Source organism: Chrysochloris asiatica, unplaced genomic scaffold, assembly GCF_000296735.1.
Source record: "Chrysochloris asiatica unplaced genomic scaffold, ChrAsi1.0 scaffold00264, whole genome shotgun sequence".
Classification (NCBI taxonomy): domain Eukaryota; kingdom Metazoa; phylum Chordata; class Mammalia; order Afrosoricida; family Chrysochloridae; genus Chrysochloris; species Chrysochloris asiatica.
In genome coordinates this window covers 2,585,849-2,592,204 of record NW_006408782.1, presented here as the reverse complement: position 1 = coordinate 2,592,204, position 6,356 = coordinate 2,585,849, and the positions used below count along the sequence as shown (strand labels likewise).

At 36.9% G+C, this 6,356-nt stretch overlaps 1 pseudogene; it reads left to right on the top strand.

The window, feature by feature from the left end:
* The first annotated feature begins 3,435 nt into the window (after positions 1-3,435).
* LOC102816690 overlaps positions 3,436-6,356 on the top strand; it is a 175,283-nt pseudogene continuing 172,362 nt past the window's right edge.

The following is a 6,356-nucleotide window of genomic DNA, read 5'->3' as shown; positions in this document are numbered from 1 at the left end:
AGTCTTAGAAAAATACAGCTGATATGCTCCTTAGAATCAATGATGGCCGTGATATCAGGAGGAAGCAGTCCCTGGAGAAGGTCATCATGTTTGGTAAAGTAGAGGGTCAGTGACAAAGAGGAAGACCCTCAGTCAGATGAACTGGGAGAGGGGCTGCAACAATGGGCTCAAAAACAATTGAAAGGCTGGTACAGGAAAGACACGTTTTATTCTCATGTTCATAGAGATTACTAGGTCAGAACCAACTTGATGGCACCTAAGAAGAGCATATCACCAACATTCATATTTCCCTACCTTATTTTCTAATTCACTGACTTCCATATTATTTCTCAATCCACTACTAGTCATTACTGTAAATATTTCCTAAATAAACTGTAAGACTTTGGTTCTCAGACTAACAAATATGAAAGTATGATCCTTCACCCAACTTTGGTACTTCATTTTTAAGAACCGTTAAAAGAATTTCATCATCTTTATCTACTAGAATACAAACATCTCAAGGAGGGAAAAGTCAAGCCAATGGCCCAAAGGAACTCTGGCCATGAACCTTAAGCAGATATACATTATATTTTAAAATGTTTTTTTCTGTAAACTAAAAATAAACGTTAAGGTGTAGTTTGTATGGATCATAATACACTATGGACTACATTGCAAAGAACAGGCATTCCAGAACACTTAACTTTGTCCATGAAGAACCCGTAAACACACTAAGAGACAGTTATCCAAACAGAGAGAGGAGACACTGAATAGTCTAAATTCTGGAAAGGCGTGCTCTGAGGTAGTATCCTTCCACCATACGTATTCAATTTGTATGCTGAGAAAATAATCAGAGAAACTGGTTAGCATGAAGAAGAAATTTGTAGTTTAGATTGAAGGACATCTCATTAACAACCTGCGACATGCAGATGACATAACCTTGCTTGCTGGGATTGAAGACTAGAAATAATGATGAAGAGCAAAGACTACAGTCCTTTTACCCTCCAGTCTACATGGATTATACCACAACATAAAGTAAACAAAATTCCTCACAATTAAAATAAACAACATCATGATAAATGAAGAAAAGATCGCAGTTGTCAACGACTTCATTTTGCTTGGTTCCAGACTCAATTCTCCTGAAAGCAGCAGTCAAAAATGAAACAATGCATTGCACTAGGCAAATCTGATGCACAAGACTTTGTTAAAGTGTAGAAAAAGCAAAGATGTCAGTTGAAACACTAAATTTTCATACACATGTGAAAGTTGCAAGATGAATAAGGAAAAGCTTAGCAGAATAGAATAATTTGAATTATAGTTTTAATGGGGGGAAAATGAAAATACCATACATTGCCAGAAGTGCAAATAAATCTGTCATGGAAGAATGCTCCTTGTAAGCAAGAATGGTGTGACTTCATCTCTGGTACATTAGACATGTTTTCCAGAGGGTCAAGCCTTTGATGTTCTTGGTAACAATTGTGAGGATGGCAGAGGAAATGGCAATGTTTCATTCTGTTGTGCATTTAGTTACTATGAGTCAGAACCTAATAACAGCATATATATATATATATAGCCTACAAAGAGTTTATGGAAAAAAGGAATTGAAAGATCATGAAATTTTTCAGTGTACTTTATGAAGACACCTTTTAAGTATGTGTAAAAATGTATTGCAACAAGTGTTCCAGTTCATATATACAGGGGATTATTCCAAATAAAATCTTTCTTAACATATCTCTGCAATCAGTGGATGGCTCCAGACATGTTCTTTTGCTAATACTCTTGTCCTAGTATCCTTAGGGTACCTTCACAAACGGGGTCCAATTAAAGCAGTGTCATCTGAGGTTATTTGCTGGGCCGGTTAAATTCAAAGTAGAGCTCAGCTCAGAAGGTTATGGTAACTGTTCTTTGGGATTATAAAGGGATAATCTTCATAGATTTCCTTGCAAGAGGCTGGACAATCACAGGAAATAATTACAAGTATTTTTTAAGAAAATAGAAATCTGCATTGGTGCAAAACAGGCCAAGAAATTTGTGCTGAGAACTGTTTTACCATTACATCATTCTTTGAGGATAGCAATGGCTGTCCTGTAAAAATTGTATTGAGAAACATTATCCCATCCACCCTACTGTCCTGATCTCACCCCTTCAGACTTCTTCTTGTTCCCTAAACTCAAGGAACATTTAGAGTAAACACAACTTGAATCTCTCTGGATGTCAAAACTGCTGCTTTAATGTGCTGTAAATGGAAGAGTGCAGAATTCTTTGGGGCAAGGTTATTGTTGCTGTTGTCATAGTGACCTTATGTATAACAGAAGGAGACACTGCCCAGGCTTGAACTCATCGCTGCTGCCACTGCTGTTTGAGATTTGGGAACCCTGCCTTCAGATGTGTGCAGACTAGATGTAGAATACGTCCAGAAAGAATAGCTTTGCATTTTAATGTTTAATAAAGTTATCTATAATTTTATAGAAATACTCTTTTTGATTTTTCTCTATATAGCGTAGTGGTTACGAATCGGGCTGCGAACCTTAAGGTCAGTGGTTCGAAACTACCAGCTGCTCCGCGGGAGAAAGATGAGGCTTTCTACTCCCGTAAAGATTTACACTCTTGGAAACCCTGTACAGGGTCGCTATGGGTCGGAACCGACTCAACGTCACATAACAACAACAACATATATGGATTACTTTTATTTCATAGTTGTGAGAAAAGTCAGATTTAGGTGAAACAACTTTCCTTAAATTATACATAACATTAATGGTAGTCAAAGTTAAAACTGAATTATGACATACAATATCAATAACTCACCGTAATAGTAAAAATGGAAAACACTATGACATTTCTGTTTGTTGAGGGTATGTATTTGTGTGCTCCTTTCCATAGGGCATATTTATATTGTTGTTTAGTGCTGTCGAGTCAGTTTCAACTCATAGCAACCATGTACAGGGTTTCCAAGGAGCAGCTGGGGACACATTTATAGTAAGAATTTATTGTAGAGGGAACACTGGTGTTGCAAACACTCAACTGCTAATCTAAAGATTGGTGGTTGGATCTTACTGGTTTCTTTGATGGAAAAAGATGTTGCAATCTGCTTTCATAAAGACTTACTTCCTGAGGAGCCCTAAGGGGCAATTCTAGCCTATCCTATAGAGTCGCTGTAAGTTAGAATTGACTCAATGACAGTGCATTATTTTTTTGTTGTTTTTGTTCTTTTTGCTTGTTTAATCATTGTCTATTGGATGAGTGAATTATACCAAGTAATACAGGATATAAGCAAATTCTTGTGTCGGAAGTATAAGAGTTGCCTTAGCTACTCTTCCCACAAGTGGCCTGAGGTAATCTCACAAAATGGTTCACTACTCACATGACCCAGAAAACCCCACAAAATCATGCAACTCCAGAGGTTCAAATCTCTGGGTCCATTTTAAGAACACCTGTGAGACTGCCCAGGCCACCAAGGGTATGCATATCTGGAAAGCCACCAAGTGTCTTAAAGATGTCACTTTGCAGAAGCAATGTGTACCATTCCGACATTACAATGGTGGCATTGGTAGGTGTGCCTAGGCCAAATAGTGGGGTTGGACACAGGGTTGGTGGCCCAAAAAGAGCACTGAATTTTTGCTGCTCATGCTTAAAAATGCAGAGAGCAATTCTGAACTTTTTTTGGTGTAGATGTGGATTCTCTGGTCATTGAGCATATCCAGGTCAACAAAGCTCCCAAGATGCGCAGCCAAACTTACAGAGCTCATGGTCGGGTCAACCCCTACATGAGTTCCCCCTGCCATATTGAGATGATCCTCACTGAAAAGGAGCAAATCGTTCCTAAACCAGAAGAGGAGGTTGCACAGAAGAAAAAGGTATCTCAGAAGAAACTGAAGAAACAAAACCTTATGGCTCAGGAGTAAATTAAGTTTAAAATAACATGAAAAAAAAAAAAAAAAAAAAAAAGAGTTACCTTGGCTAATGGCATCAAGTAAATAAATACAAGTCAGCCCAAAAAATGGATGAGAGGCAGCCAAATGCTCCAACATCAAGACAGGGAAATGAATGTTTTCCACACTTGAAGTGGAGCCCTTTTCTCCCTGTGTAGAACACACGTTCGTTGGTTGTAAAACCAGAGTCTGAACTCTTTTTTTGTACTGTGGGCCAACCTATAGCACTGCCTTAACTAAGTCAAACTAACCATGTAAGAACCCACAGCATTGTTTTCTATTATATCCATGTTTATAGTATTCATTAGTAAGGTACTAAATTGTTAAGAACGTACAAGATACATAAAAATTGTGTTGACACCTGCAATTGTTTAATAAATTACTAGAAGCCTAATGGCATCACCTGGCACTCTGCTAATTTAACAGTAATTTCAAATCAATTTGATCATGACCACCAATTAAGCAGTGTATGCTAGACAATGTTATTTGTAAGGAAAAAACAATACAATTTTATGACCATTTTTGTAAGAACAGTTAATACCTCGATGTTTAGTAGCATGTAAATGATATGCCTCTCCTGCTAAAACACCTGAACCTAGTTACTTCTCCCCATTAGCAAATCCCATAAGACCAAACAAATATTGTGAGGTTTTTAATTATCCTGATTGCAATCCACATGCAATGAGAATGTGTCCCTAGAAGAATATGCAGGATTTGTGATTCTGGAAGAGACAACTTCAGGTCTATTCTTATCAGAAACAAAACAGTAAGAAAATAACCAAGAGCTAAGAGAAGAAACAAACCTGCCTGAGTCACAACTTCATCTAACATGAGACAAGAAGTAATAGACGGTACCTAGCTACAAACACTGACCATTCTGATCAGGGCCACATTAGATGGTCCCAGAAAGAATGGGAGGAAAATGTGCAGCAGAATTCAAATTCAAATTAAAGTGGGAAAGAAAAAAAAAAAAAAAGCCAGAAAAACTGGAACATCAGAACAGAGGATTCCTTGAGAAAATTGCTGAGACCCTCTTTATACCTAGAACTGAGCCTGTCCTATGTGATAACCCTTTAGTGAGATTGCAGCGATTCACCTTAAATAAAGAGTATGATACGTAAGATTGAGGATTTGCTATTTTTTGACCCCAAATTTGGTGGGAGCATGACACAGGAGCAACAGATTCATATTTCTCAGAAAGAGACAGAATGTTGAATTGCTACACAGAATCAAAAGGTTGATTTACTGAGACTAGTACCAAACAACAGACTTCGATTGTGCAGAACTCAACCCTGAAGTAACGCACCTTCAGTGAAGACGTGATAATGACCCTTCATTTAGCTTTTACTTGAATGAGTCGTCTAAAGTATTTTATGAAGATTGGATAAATAGCTACAAACAAACATGTGGTGTCTTTAGGACGTTGTCTACTTTCAAACTGTAAGACACAAAGAAAAGTTCCTTATTTGTGTAAAGCACACAGATATTAGGTAAAAGAAAAATACGAATATGGAGCAGATTTTAACAACAGAAAGTTCTTATTCATCACTAGCTATGTTCCCACCAGTTACTTAATTAGGAAAAATTGGAAATAGAATTTTATTTTACTCATTTGTGACTACATACACATATGACTATATAATTTCATATAGATCACCACCATTTTCATTTAATAATTATTCTAAAATTAATCTTAGTATTAGTATTATGAACTATTTTATTGGCTTTCTTTTGGTTTATAGATAAATTTTATTACTTTATTGAGTTTTTTATGAAAGTTTACATAGCAAGTTGAGTTCCCATTTGACAATCTTGTCAGAAGTGACATTCATTACATTTTTCTCTATATGTCAATATTTTCTTTATTTTGGTTGTGCTCTATTTGTTCATATTCCAGAAGTCTAGTTTCCCTGTCCCTTTTAGCTCATTTTTGTTTTTAAGTAATAAAACTGATGATTGTTAGTAAATAGTATCTTCCAGCTAGATGGGTCCAAGTTTTAGATGACCTTTCTGAAATATAATGTGAGTTAGCAGAGGACTCAAAAACCATATACTAAATCTATGAGAGAACAAAGTATTTTTCAGATATGCTGTTGTTAATTGGCATTGAGTTGATAGTGACTCATAGCGACCTTATGCACAACAGAAGGAAACACTGCCTGATCCTGGGCCAACCTCACTATCGTTGCTACTTTTGAGCCCACTGATGTCTCCACTGTGACAATCCATTTCGTTGGGGGTCTTCCTCTTTTTCTCTGACCCTCTACTTTACTAAACATGACGTCCTTTTGCTGTGATTGATTCCTCCTTACAAAAAGTCTGAAGTATAAAAGACAAAGTCTGGCCATCCTGCTTTCCAAGGAGCACTCTGGCTATACTTCTTCCAACACAGATCTATTTGTTCTTTTGGCAGTCCATTGTACTTTGAATAGTCTACTGCAACACCATAAC